We start from the raw sequence: 15,909 nt of genomic DNA on the forward strand, positions 1-15,909 counted from the left end.
TTCAATTTCTTCCATAATGTATGCCAAAAATAGTGAACAAACTTGGTATCTTGATATGAAGCTATACTCTTTGGCAAACCATGTAGTCTCACTACTCTAAAAAACAACTTTTCCACATGAACAACATAACTATTGTTCTTGTAGGGAATGAAATGTGTCATCTTTGAAAGTCTTTCAACCAACACAAAAATAGAATCATCTCCTCACTAAGTCCTTGGTAATCCAAGAACAAAATCCATGCTGTCATCCTCCCATGGCTTCAGTAGTATAGGTAGTGGCTAATACAACCTGCTATTATACTTCACTTCTTTTTTCCATCTAACATACTTTGGAACTTTGTACAAAATTCTTCCCATCTTGCTACAACTATGGCCTTTAATAATTATTAGCAACCAAAGAAATGGTCTTTATCTCTCCCAAAATGTCCAGCCAATCCTCCACTATGCTTCTTCTTGATGAGATTCTCTCTCATAAAACTTTAGGGAATACACAATTGACTTCCTTTGAACAACATACCATCTTGGATTATGAAATCCAACCACTTTGACTTTTCAAGTGTAATAGGTTCTCTACAATCATTCCAAGCTTCACCAAAATTAGGATCCTCTGGATACAAATTCTTGAGTTCCTTGAACCCAACCACCTCAATCTACATCTTTGTCAGCAAAAGTTGTCTACTACTAAGAGCATCTATAACTTTGTTAGACTTCCCACTCCTATGTTTCAAAAAAAATGTATAACTCTATAAAAACTCAAGCCACTTCAAATGCCTTTGGTTCAAATTTTCCTTGACTATTCAAATATTACAAATCTTGATGATTAGTATACAAAACAAACTTCTTAGGAAGAAGATAATGTCTCCACTTCTTCAATGCTTGAACTATAGCATAATATTCCTAATCATAAACATACTATTTTCTTTTGGCATCATTCAACTTCTTATAGAAATAAGCAAAAGGTCTATCTTCTTGTGCTCAAAGTAACTCCTATTGCAATATCACTAGCATCACAGTCTACTCAAGACAACTTGTTAAAATATGGAAGTGTTAAGATATATTACTCTATAACTTTTAGTTTCAATAGATTAAAACTCATATCTGCTCCTACAATCCTATTAAATTCTTTCTTATCCCCTCACATTGTTTCAATCAAGGGTCCAAAAATACTACTGAAACCATTGATAAATGTTTTCTAAAAACTAGACAGTCGATGGAAAGATCTTACCTCAGTCACAATCCTTGGAGTAGGCCATTCAAGGATAGCCTTCACTTTCTTAGGGTCCATTTTAAAACATTTTTCTAATACTATGAATCCCAAGTACACCAACTCCTTCTTCACAAAAATACACTTCTTTAGATTTATCAATAAATATTCTTCCCTCAAATTATCAGACACCTTACGAATATGCATCAAATGCTCCTCCAATGTCTTAATAAAGATCAAAACATCATCTAGGTAAATAATGCCAAACTTACCTAGAAACAACTTCAGTACCTCATTCATGAGCCTCATGAAAGTGCTCAGTGCATTGGTTAGAAGAAAAGACATGACTAACCACTTGTATAATCCTTCCCTTGTTTTGAAGGTAGTCTTCCACTCATCTCCTTCTCTAATATGAATTTTATTGTGATCTTGTTAATGGGAATCTTCCACATGAAACTCTATTTTGATCAAAAGATACTTACATTCAGGGTCATTCACACAATAACTATTTGCATCAGATCTCACTTTTAAGTTCACAAAACAACAAATGGTCTCACTAATCCATAAATCCATACTCTTGTTAATCTTAGATTGGTTTGGACAAGATAGTGAGAAAATACTTAGTGATTATTCTATTAATATTACAGTACAAGACAAGTGATCAAAGAAAGATGACTAAGTAGTGTGAGCTGAGTGATCAAAGCATGTCAAGTATAAGTTGTCAGACAATACATGCCAAATAATATACATAGTCAATGTTGAGCACCAGTATGTGTCGAGTAGATAGTTAGTGTTGAGTCACTCATGAGTTGAGTGAACGAAGTATGTCGATTCATTCAAGAATTGAGTTACAACAGTCAAGATATAGTGAATGTCGAGCATTAGAGACTTCAATTGTCGAGTAAAAAGTTTTGGACATAGTTGTTTGTAATGGCACAAACTTCTATGTAAACCATTTTTGGGCTAACTAAACAATTGTTTTATGATTATAGAAGATCTATATAGATGTATATTATGCATCCTTATGTAGTACATGCAACCAATCAAATTGAGGGATGTTCTAAGCAAAAGAATGGATCAACCTCAGTCATTGATTCTAACCTAACCCAAGCCTTCTTGTGTTTACTTAAGGAGAGAAACCCTAAATAGTTTTTAAGTGTGTGAAGAAAGAGAAAGAGATGCAAGAGAGATGAATGCTAAGCATAGAGAGCACTCATGGTGGCTATGGAGGTTTTGATAATGTTATAAATTATAGAATCAGTTAGAGAGAACAAAGGAAAACAAAGAGAGGGTAAAAGAGATATATCTGATCAGAAGGATCAAGTACACACTCGAAAAGAAAAGATATGACATCTAGCCCAAAGGACCATGGTGTTAAGTCATTCTAATAAGTGATGTAGAGAAAATATCCTAATAGAGTAGTCTTAACAAGATTTTGTAAATCTCTTAATGGAGTTCTTATTTTATTGCAAGTTGAAGTCCTCTAACAGGGCACACTTTTAGCAGGGTGATTAAATCCTTTAATAGGGTGAGACTTAATAGTCTTTGTATGCCTTTAATAAGGAAAACCTTTCACAAGATAGATCATAGTTTATGGTCAAACTTCTTGTAACCTTAATTGGGTACACTTTACAGCTACAGTAGTGAATATTTGTGGGTGTCATCCGCATGCATGTTTTATCTTCTCATTGGAGGGTTTCTAGGTAACAAATTTATTGCATTATTTGTTATTTGTTTCATGTTATGGATGAACATGTGTAGTTATCTATTTCAGTTTACATGCTAAATTATGAGATGGATGTGTGGTGAATGTTTTATGGTTAAAGTTTTGAAGTATTGATTCATGCCCCTACCCCTGCACTTCAGAGTTTACTTTCCGATTGTTATTTCAAAAAATTGGTATGAGAGCCTAGTTCTTTGGAAAGGTAATATTTACTACTTTGAGGAAATATCTTTAAGATGGAAGTCTACAAGTTGGGAAATACTATTGAGAACTAGAAGATTAAAATCCATCTTGTCCTACACTGATTCATGTAAGCAAGAGATGAACTACAACATTCATTAAGGAGAAGTAAAGAGATAGCTATTGAGAAAAATGACACTCATTACCAAGAGGAAGACACTACTGAATTTTTTCCAAATGGAAGCTCAAATGATTTTGATGCAATAGTTGTAAATCTAATGGAAAAGAATGGTGCCCTAACTGAAGAGGTTAGAAATCTTAAAATAGAACAAGAAGTCCAACTAGTATTTCTATGTAAAGTGACTAAAAAGAAAAAGAAATATGAGGAAGAAAAAGTCATGATTGAAGATAAAAAAAGAACACTAACCCACAAACTCAAAGAGAAGATATCAAAGTTAAAATGGATTACTAACATGCAACTAGATATAATGAATCAATTGATGATTGCTAATTATGAACTGAATGGAAAGGACATTGAGATCAGAAACCTAAAGTTAGAGAATGAAGAATTGAGGAATGAATTGAGAGTAGAAAAGTAATTTGTTGAAAGTTTCAAAAAATGTAGTGAATCCATCAAATATTTTGAGAAACTAACGAGATCTCCTAGATCTAATAATGATACTGCTAGATTAGGATACACCAATACTAGGGAAGGAGAATCATCTAGAAGTAGTGAATAATGAAACAACAAAGATAAGAGCTACAAACCCACTTTTCATAATTGTGGAAAGTTAGACCATACAATAATTGTTTGTATGAGAAACAATGCAAATTAGAGCCCTAAGAAGAAATTCAATGGTTACTTTCATAAGTGCAAAAAGAAAGAACATCAAGAACATGAATGCAGGACCAAGACCTTAATCACACAACAATTTGAAAGATATTACCACAATTGTTAGAATTATGGACATAAAGCATATGAATGTAGATCTAATACCAAGTGGACATCAAACAAGCAGACAAAGGTACAACAAAATTGAAAACCCCACAATTGGGATTACAAAACAAGGTTTAGTTGTCATTATTGTCAAAAGTATGGAAATGTTCCCAAAAATTGCATTATAACACATTTCAGAGGCAACTACAATAGATGGTTGAGTGAGACTACATGATTTAGCTATTTGAAGATTGGTCATATCAATAGAGACTATCCAACTAGATCACCAACACCAAGTAATGGAAACAATAAAGGAAAAGATAAGGTCAATGTTGAGAAGGTCAAAGTGAAAATGAAAAAGATATGGAAGAAGAAGGAAGATTGCAAAAAATTAAGTTTAGATGAGGTCACTTCATCCAATGGATTAGATGATTACATCACCCCCAAATAGGCAATCAAAAGGTATGTGTGCGACTAATATTTCAAACTTATATTATGCATCAGTTCAAAGAATGTAAGTTCAGAAAAGATTATATATGCATAAATTAAGATGCAATGTATTGGTTAGAACTTGGAAGAAATCTATTGTTTTGTTAGTTTTCATGTTGTTTCTGAGCATGAAAGGTTCCATAGTTACTATTGAGCATGAATGGAATTTCATTTGTTGCCTTGTAATAAAGGTATGATAGTTCTAACCGAATTTTCTATGTGAACTAAGCATAGTGGAAATCATGTGTATGTTAAGTGAGTTGGAAACCCTATAATGGCCAAGCTTACAACTATGTAAGCATTAATCATTTATTGCATAACTTTAAGGGTTATATAGTCATTTCTTGACTCATTTGCATTCACCAACAATCAAAGAGAGTATGAAGAGAATGAAGGTGAATTGCAATAGGAGATTCTTGAATTTGCAAACCAAATTCAACTACAACTCAACATATTCATTAGATTGAAATGATATTTTACTAGTGCCCTGTTTCATTGTTTGGATTTTTATGAACCCTAAGTATCAAATATGGTAGCTAGATCTTCTACAAGTATTAGGAAGGAAGGAAAGGAAGTTTTTAATGTGAAATTAATTAGTAACGATGTAAGACAACCAACTTTTTGAGCAATACCATAAATAGCTTATCAAGGAGACCCATTTGGTGTGTTATCGATAATACCACCAAAAGTTTTAATGATTTAGGATGTTAGGTGTTGTTATACATGCAAAGTTGGAAGTATAGAATATATTAAGATAAGGGATTTGTATAGTCAAGTTTGTGTAGATGGAGTATTAAGGGAAGAAAAAAAAATTGTAGAAAAGAAAGGGTTGAATTGTGCCCTAGATTTCCCTAATGTATTCAATACTAAATGGTTCAAGATTTCACTCAATAGAATACATGATGACATCATATGGTTGTGAAATGGACCTATTAGGATCACTAAAAGGATCATCAACTTAGTGACAAGGTATCCTACCCTAGATAGACCTAAGAGCATGTGAAGTGATTCCAAAGAGATAATTGAGAAGAACATAGGTGGAGTATGGAACAAGAGGGGAATGCCTATAGATTCTATCTTAGAACCCTTAGTTGCCTTTGTTGTGAGAGTGATAGCTCACAAGTTCTTTCAATCTAGCAGACCAAACATTGTATCTTTCATGGAAGTATATTTGGGATACAAAATAGTGAAGAGAGACCACACCTATGACCTTTCTCAGTTGCAACTTTAGAAATTATCTAAAAACTTGGAGGCTATAAACAAAACAAAGATGCATCTTGTAAATTTGGCTCTTTACTAGGTTGTATATTATTTTATGTGCTAAATAATTTTTTTACATTTGGAAAAGTTTCATGGAAGACCAATAGGTCAATTATAGTTAAGATTGGAGAATTCATAGAGGAAATTGGAGATAATTTTGAGTCAGTAATGACTAGTTATTTTGAGGATTTTGAGAAATCCATGAAATAGAGATTAAGAATTCTTGTGTCAATAGTGGAGAAACATTATAATAATATTTTCTTCTTAGTTTATTCAAATTACTATCATAGATCAAGTGGTAGAAGAAATAGATAAAAGTACCACCTCATTTGGGAACTATGAGGAAGCCAAGTCTAGAATTACAATTGACTTGAAGATAGCTTTTGTGGTAAGGAAGAAGAACAAACTTGTAAAGAAGTTGAAGAAGATATTTGGAAAAGGGGGAGAAGAAGAAGAAGATGAAGATGATGAAGATGATGAAAAATTCCAAGCTCCCTTTGTCATTCACTCAAGGACAAGGAGAAGATGAGGAAGTTAATGAAGAAGGTGCCAAGGGAGAAGAAGTTGAGGAAGCACCTAAGTCTACTAAGAAGAAGAAGAGAAAGGAAAAGGAGCCTACAGTGGAAAAACCCAAGAAGAAGCTTGTGAAGCTTTCAAAATAGAAGCCAAAAATACCTACTACCAAGTCTAAAACAAAGGCAACCACCAAGCAAGTTAAGGTTGTAGAGAAAGCAAAAGGAAAGGGGACTATTCCCTCAATAGAGCTAAGCTAGCAAACCAAGAAGACACATGTGAGCACTCCAACAGCTAAGTCAAATGAGTAAAAAATAGAATCTAATGACATGAGTCAATTAAAGGTGGTAAGCCACAATCCCTCCTCTAACTTAGATAATTTATGTGACAATATAAAACCAAATGCATCTTTTTTTGGTTTTGTACACATAGATTTTAATAAGTTAGGTAAAGTTGAACAAAATACTATTGAGGAAGCCATATGTGTAATGATGGCTACATTCAAATCAACTCATATTGAGATTTCCAATTCCCTACCTAAGAGTCTATATGACTAAGTTGAGTAGAAATGACAATATAGTCTACAAAAAAAGAGATAGATTAGAGAATTCACTCTAGCCCAAGTAATGCTAGAATTGGATAAAAGGAAGATTACTAAGGCTATTGAAAAACACAAGTGTAATTTTTTCCCAAAATATAGAGCTTTCCATTTACTGAATAAGAAAATTGAGGATGTGGTAGCCAAAAGCACAACTATTTGGAGATATATTTATAGGTTACCCAGTCCTGCAATAAATAAGAAAGGTAAGAAAGAATTGCAAGAAGCTAAGCAAGGTGAGAAAGAGACAATATAAACAACACAAGAGGTATCAGTAAATGATGGTAGTGTGGGAGGCACTATGGAAGCAACAACAAAAGAGGCCACAACTGAAGAAGAGAAACAAGATGAACATAATCTACAAGATGTACAAGTGTCAAATGATAGTTCCCCACATGTAGACCAAGTGAGTCAATAAGACTAAATAAAAATCAAGGATGTTATTAACAATTCTACTCAGAACATCAATCCTTTGACTGATGATGACTTAAAGAAGATATTGAAGAGTTCCATCATGGTAGTAGAGTTATGCACAAATCATGTATTGGTGATAATAGATGAAATTGAAAAGATAGAAATGGCAACAATAGGGGAGAAATAAATTGATACATCCAATGTGACCCTTCCAACTATAGAGATAGAAGACCAAAAGTGCAAGCACTAAATAGCTAAGTGTTATTACTAAAACATAAGTAGCATTGTCTCTAGTGCCACTCATTTAAACTAAGCAAGCCTTAGTTATAACTATGAAAGATGGAACTAAAGCCAACCTAGGTTAGGAATCTAGTCATGTAGCTACTCCACAAATTCAAGGTGAAGCGCAATAAGAAGTGAGACAAGATGATAGGTCTAAAGAATTGAAGGTGATTACTTCCCTAGAGGAATAGATTTTCATCTAGGCTTTGGTTACCTTACTAGTTTCTATGACTCCTACTAGTAGTCAAGTTCTTTTGAGGCCGAGCATTCATGCCACACCATTGCACATATCAAGGCCTAGTGTAGAAACATCAAGGATCTTAGAAGAAATATCTTATGGAGATGTTAGCCTAGATGGGGTGACATAACTGCCCAAGTTTGATCTTAGCACAATCACCATTGAGCAGATGAGCATACTATAGGAAGAACTATAAAGAAAGAAACAAAAAGAGTTGCTAAGAAGGGAGCATAAGTAGAAGCAAGTGCTTCATGACATCAAAGATATATTTCTTGATGCTTTCAATCTTCTAGCTACAAATGAAGACAAATCAATTATTGAGCAACTAGTACATATTGTTGACAAGATTAGTGATGAAGACCTATATGCAAATACTAAACTATCAAAATGGTTTGAAAGATAATTTCACACTAAGGTACTTGAAAAGATATCTAGTGTCCTTTCACTACGACAAGTTGATTTAGCAATCAAGATGGAGAGTGTGAAGAAGGTGTTGGAGAACATTTTCCCTCTTTCCATCAAGTTGTTTGATTTGAATCTTTTCACACATGAGATTCAGAGGCATGTTGAAAAACTAAAGGGAGATCTAAATACTATAGGTAGTACCTAAAAACTATATCCTATTCAATGTCAATCATATTTTTAGAGACTATTATCCACTCAAGGTAGGCTTGCCAAGCTAAAAGCACAATATGCTAATAGTCATGCTACCTTGATCAACATCCAATCCATGTTGACCCCACACATGGAAGTTTTACACAAGGAACTAGCTTATGATGAGACATTGATGAATAAAGATTCTCATATTTCCACTCATGGTGGCTTAGTTAACCTTGCTACTGAGCTATATATCCAATATCAATCTCTAGAGGTAGCATGTAACAATTGGGATGCAACATTGAAAATCATAATGGAGATCCATAAATCATTTTTGGATAAGCACACTATCAGTGTACCACCCATGGTATAAGTGTCAAAAAATGGGGATAATGATTATGAGGAGGATATAGTGAAGAAAAGAGTATATGTAGAAATAGGGTACATAAAATATACTTAGCAAGAGTATCAAATTCAAATACAAAAAGAAATCATTTACTCAAGGGGAGTAATAGAGGACTGAGGTATAAAAATTAGTCACCCATTTTGTAAAACTTTGACATTTTGAAATTTTACACGAGAACTGAGTCAAAAATATATATTGTTTAAGTTATGTTCATAATAAGGATTGTATATGCATGACAACATGCTTTTGCCACTCATGTCAAAGGGGGAGATTATTAATCTTAGATTGGTTTTGACAAGGTATTGAAAAAACACTTAGTCATTATTCTATTACTATTATAGTGCAAGATGAGTGATCAAAGCATGTCGAGCATAAGTTACTAGACAATATATGCCAAATAATATACATAGTTAGTGTCAAACAACAGTATGTGTCAAGAAGATAGTTAGTGCTAAGTCACTTATGAGCTGAATACATAGAGTATGTTGAGTGATTTAGGAACCAAGTTACAACATTCAAGATATAGTGAATATCGAGCATCAAAGACTTCAATTTTTGAGTTAACAATTTTGGACATAGTTGTTTGTAATGGCACAAACTTCTATGTAAACCATTTTTGGGCTGATTGAAAAATTCTTTTATGATTCCAAAAGATGTATAAAATGTATATTATGAATCCCTATGTAGTACATGCAACCAATCAAATTGAGGGATGTTCTAAGCAGCAAAATGGATCAGCCTCAGCCAGTTATTCTAACCTAACCCTAGTCAGCTTGTGTTTACTTAAGAAGACAAACCCTAAATCATTTGTATGTGCATAAAGGAAGAGAAGATGCAAGAGATATGAATGCTAAGTGTAGAGAGAATTCATGGTGGTTGTGGAGGTTATGATAAGGTTATGAATTGAAGAATCAATTAGAAAGAATAGATGAAAGATGAGAGAGGATAGAGGAGACATATTTTATCAAAAGGATCAAGTACACACCAAGAAAGAGAAGATCTAACATCTAGCAATAGAGTGCTAATCGAAGGATCATGGTGCCAAATCATTCTAACAAGTGATGCAAACAAAATCTCCTAGCAGAGTAGTCTTAACAAGCTTATATAAATCTCTTAACTGAGTGCTTATTTTATTGCAAGTTTAAGTCCTCTAACAAGGCACACTTTTAATAGGGTATTTAAATCCTTTAAAAGGGTGAGACTTAACATTCTTTGTCAATCTTTAATAGGGAAAACATTGCATAGGATAGATCATAGAGTATGGTCAAACTTCTTGTAACCTTAATTGGCTACACTTTACATCTGCAGTAGTGAAGACTTGTGGGTGTCATCCCCACCCTAGTTTTACCTTCTCATTAGAGGGTTACTAGGTAACAAATTAATTGTGTTATGTGTTATTTGTTTCATGCTACACTTGAAAATATGTGGTTACCTATTTAATTTTAAATGCTAAATTATGAGATGGATGTGTGGTGAATGTTTTATGGTTAAAATTTTGAAGTACTAATTCACCCCCTCCCCCAGAGTTTACTTTCCCATTGTAATTTCCAACAACTCTATCATAGGGAAATAACCTTTCCTTAATACCAAGTACTAAAGAGTTATCCTTGAGGCTTTCCCATTTTACAATAATAATATAGGTCAATCTTAATATATTACAATATATGTTACATTCAAACATTACATCTTTTCAAGTTTACAAGAAAATGGTCAGCTCATAATCTTCATAACTTTCCACATGATGATCTTTGGATTATGACTTATTAACTAATAGATCTTTGACATGTCTTCAAGATTTCTCTTAATCCATTTAAGACAACTCCATCTATGTGAGGAGATAGAATAAAAATAATAGTATTCTCTTTCTAGAAACATTATCTAAAAGATGTCTTGACTAAAATTGTCATAAGTTTAACTACTCTTCATATTTTCACACACACTCTTTGCTGCAACATCTAGACATACTCTAAACATATCCTCAAGTGTGCATAAGTTGATCTTCAATCCTTGAACTCCGCCAAATTCTTTGTAAAACCCCTCCTTTACTATCACTTTACACTTCATTGTTAAAGTTCCATCTAACTCATTTGTGAACATATTTTCCCTAAACTAATATTTGAGATACCATACTTTGATATATAGGGTAACTAATTATACTAGATAGTAATGGTTACTTGCAATTATGATATTTTCATGTGTCTATTTGATGATTCTTTAATTACTCTTAGTTTGTAAATGTGTTTTCTTCCATAATGATATCATATGACGTGGCTTCAAATAATGATGATGAGTTTTTTATATTATAATATAATACTACTTATACTTATGATATTGAACATACTTACCACATAATTAATAGACTTTGCTAAGTCTCTTAATCGAGTGCATACTTCATTATATGTTTGTAAATCATTTAACAAGGTGGACCTCATAGTCCTTATTGCTCCTAATAGGGAAGACCACCAAAAGTGGTCAATTATAAGCCTTGATAGGTTAACTTTATAATGTAGTACTAAAGCTTGTGGGTATCATCCCCACCCCAATTTTACTTTCTAATTGAAAGGTTTTTGGGGTACCATATCCTATGTCAAAGTGTTATGAATGTTTATTTTCTTTCATTCTTTCATGTATGCAATTAGATTAAAATATTATACAAAGGATTAATTGGTGAAGTAAGATAAAGTTTTATTGGTTCCTAACTCACTCCTCCCCTCTTAGTAACCTTACCTACCTTATATTTCCAACAATTAGTATCAGAGTTTATTTGGTTCTCACATTAGAAGTTTAATAGCTTGAGACAAGATTAGAGGCAATGGAGGTATACAGGCTAGATAAGGCTATTGACAATGAAAAGTTAGATCTAGAATTGGCTATTGGACAACTCAAGAAAGAAAAGGAAAAACTCTCTCAATCAATGAAAAGAAGGAAAGATCTTGTAGTACAATTGAATGAAAATGTCTACACTAAAGAAATAATTGAAGATATATATCTTGAAAGAAATTCAGATGAAGCTAACGAAGTAATAAAAGATCTATTAGAAAAGAATTCCAATCTTCAAGAAGAAGTCAAGAAGTTGAAAAGAGAACAAGAAATCCAATTAGTTAGATTATGTAAAGTCATAGAAGAAAAAGACAAATCCAAAGAAGAGATAGAAGAAATGAACAATGAAATTCAACATCTATCCCTTCATAAGAAAACTTCATTGATCAGATCACTAATGCAAATGAAGAAATTATGAATCTAAGATTAGAGAATGAAAGACTACATAACAATCTCAACATTGAAAAGTAAACCTATAAAAGAATGATGAAATCTCAGGAAAGAACGAATAAATTAAATGAACAAAGTTAGTATAGAAACAAAGGAAAAGCTAGAGTAGGATACCTAAAAGAAGGTGAATCATCTTAGCAAGGAGCTCAAAAGAATCAAAGACCTACTTGCAGTCATTGTGGTAAGATAGGTCATACATCAAACAAATGTTGGAGTAATGGTAAAGAAAAATTTAATGGAAAGTGTTACAAATGCAATAAGCATGGTCATAGAGCAAGTGAATGTAAAGAGAAACCTAAGTTTGAAGGTAAATGTCACAATTGCAAGAAACATGGACATAAATCCTCAGAGTGCAAAACCAACTAGTGGAACCCAACATAATAGAGTTTGAAAGAAATATTTGGATGGGACTATAACACATGGTGTAGATGTCACTACTATGGTGAACTTGAGCACATTAGAGAAAATTGTATGAAAAAAATCACATGAGAAAAAGAGATACTACAATAAATGTTTTATTTGTACAAAACTTGGACATCTTGACAAGAATTGTATGAACATAGGTAGAATTGAAGATGAAAAGAAAGCCAAAGTTGACAATATGATAAAATAAATAAGGCAACAATGGGTACCAAAATCTCCAGAGAATGCAAACCAAGATCATGAAGTGAATGACACCCAAGTCAATGAGTTGGGTGGTTGAAACATTTCAACTTAGTTCCTAATGGAGGTCACTGGAGCTATGATTCAAAAGAAGTAATCTAACATTAGTTCTAGCCAACAAGAAAAATGATCCAATCAAAATTCACAATGCATAGGGATCACTGAGCAAGGTTAGGTCACAAGACCTTACCGAGAAAACTTGAGTCACAAAACCTTACCGAGTAAGGTCCGGTTGCATATTATTTTTGGTTATGAAGTTAGTAGTTTCTACCAAGCTATAAATATCTCCCAAAAATTAATGAATAAACTGAGTGGAGGAAATTTTGTCACCGAGTGAGTGTGAAGTATGAAGCATTAATGGTGATCGATGAGAGGAAATTTGTTAAAAGGAAAGAAATCAATTGAATTGTTTTCACCGGGAATTTCCAGAGCTATTTGTGTAGAGCGATTTTAGAGCCCCTGAGAAAATTAAGTATTTGTTGTTGAAGAATTCTTAAATTTTTATAAAACCCTATAGAGTATGACATCTTCGAGAAGCAAGGCAAAGAAAGTTTCTAAAATGCTACTCCGTGGAGTCGACTACAAGGCACCAAATTTGAAGTTGAGTCCAACAATTATAAATATGCTTGACCCAGCTAGTGCTCAATCTCAAATTTTTCCTAAGCTACTACTCATGCAAGAAATCCATTCCTTTTATCACTATTTAATCCAAGAACTCAAAACACTAGAGATGAATGAGGCATACCAAAAATCATGTGGATGGTGCATTAAAACCTGAATATCAGCATTTGGAAACTAAGGGCTTGACTCATATCTCTCATATGCCAAGAGACTTCCAAGTAAAATGGATGAGATATATTTTGAGTCATGTACACAATGGGTAGTTATGGTTGGACCAACCCATTTAGATAATGAAGAAAATGATTATTAGAATCACTAGGCTTTCAATGCTTTTCAAAGAAAAGACAACCAAAACCCTAGGTTGGGTTGAATTGGAAAAGAGAACTCTTGCTAAGTGGGATGGAAGAGGTATGAAGATTAGTGGTATGACCAAAATGGAACTAAAGTTCAACATTCATGTTATTGCACATAATATTTATAGTTCTAGCAGATTAAACATGTCATGTGAAGCTGTCGATCTTGCATACAAGGTTGCAAATAATAACCTATCCTTCAACCTTGTCAAGTTACTATTGATCTAGTTTAAGAAGAATATGGAGAGCATCAAAGGATAGAAGAAAAATCCATGTAAGTTCAGATCTGTTTTAACATGTTTATTCTTCTTTAATCAGAAAATTTTCCCTTCAAAAGGAACAATAGTATGCAAGAAAGATGTTCTTGCTGTATATTAGATTAATGATTACATAGTAGAGATGGGTGAAAATTTTGAAAGCATCATGGATAACTATTTTGAAACATTCAAGGAGAAGATGAATAATAGATATTGGATCCCCAATAAACATGTAGAAGATTACAAGGATGATATCTGTTTCATGGTAGAGTATGACAAAGTACACATTTAGGCAGTCATACCTAGAGCGACATGGGTTAAGCCTCTAGATTATGAGGTTAACATTGATAACACCAACATATCATAGAGGCTTTTTTGAATGAGCTTATGGATCCCAAAGCTACATACTTCAAAACATATGATGAGGCTAAGGAAAGAATAGAGCCTAAGATCAAACTACCTCAAGCGGTGAATAAAGGAAGAAAAAGAGTAGAGAAGATACAAAAAGGGACTATACAAGAAAGTTCTAGTCTAATGCTCACCAAGGGAAAAGGTGATGACCTAGAAGATGATTATGTAGAGGAAGAAGAAGAAGAAGCCAAATCTAAGGATGAAAAACCTCTTAGGAAGAAAGGTAAGGTTGTCATAACCAAATCTACCAAGTCATCCCCTATTGTGTTCACTAGAAGGGCAACCAAGTTAAGAAAGAAATTAAAGTTAGGTGAAGATGAAGCTGAGTAGATAATCTTCAAAAGAGATCCACCTACACTTTAGGAAAGATTAAAGAAAATGGAAGAAGGAGATTGCATGGTGAATTTCAAATATCTCAAATATGAGACCAAGAATATAGATGAGAAAAAGAAGATTAAGGATATTCTTATATCAAAATTGGGCAAATGGAAGTACTCACCTGATCAGCTTGCATAACCAATACCTAATGAAATTATGCAAGTAGATTGGAAAATGCATAGAAGACTGTCAAAGATATCTATGAATAGACCTTGAGGCAATTGATGCCAAATATCAATAATAAGGAGGTGAAGGTATCATTGAAGAAAAATGAAGAGAAGTTCACTCTTAAATTCAACACATGTATGATATTGATGAAGGACATTGAATATGTGGTAAAAGAAACTACACCAATATAGAAAAATATCTATAAGTTACATCAACCTAGTGACTTTTTTGTTTATGTTGATGAAAAAGATGATGAAGATGAGGAAGATGATGAAGAAATAAAAGATGATGAACTGGATGATGAGGAGGAAGAATAGGAAGCTATTGGAGGAAGTCTTCTAGAGATACAAGGTATTGAGGAAATAGATGTAGAGAAAATTACAACAGTTATAATGGCATCATTTCCTCACTCTCCAAGAACAACCTTAGTGCAATCTGGCTTAGAGATAGTTTCTACCAAGTTAATTGTAGATACCACTTCTATAACAAGAACCCAACCAAGCTCTTAATCGATACTGCTGAATGTTATAATGACTAAAGTGCTCAACACTTCATCTATCATGTAGCAAGGTCCTCCATCATCATTCTTGACCAAGTAGCAACAAGGCATTCATGTTGTTAGTGTTGTTTCAACATTTGTTGTTAGTCCATCATTTTCCATGATTGTTTCTATTCTAGGTATATCTATAGAAAGTACAATGACAAATGAGAGCTAGTCTCAACCGAGTACTAAAGTCCTAAACAAGGGGAAATAAATTGTTTTTGCTATTTTGAAAGAAACAAGCAAAGAAGTAGAAGCTATTGGTCTAGATGAGGATATAATTATTCCAAATTGGGATATCCCTACCCTCACTCCTAGTCAAATGGACACCATGGATGAATTACTAAAGAAGAAAGCTAAGAAGCAAAATCTTAGAGAAGAAAAGAAGAAAGAAAACCAAGTCTTTG

This window comes from Cupressus sempervirens, chromosome 2 (assembly GCF_028749045.1).
Source record: "Cupressus sempervirens isolate cs-2001-9-10 chromosome 2, ASM2874904v1, whole genome shotgun sequence".
NCBI classification, from domain to species: Eukaryota; Viridiplantae; Streptophyta; class Pinopsida; order Cupressales; family Cupressaceae; genus Cupressus; species Cupressus sempervirens.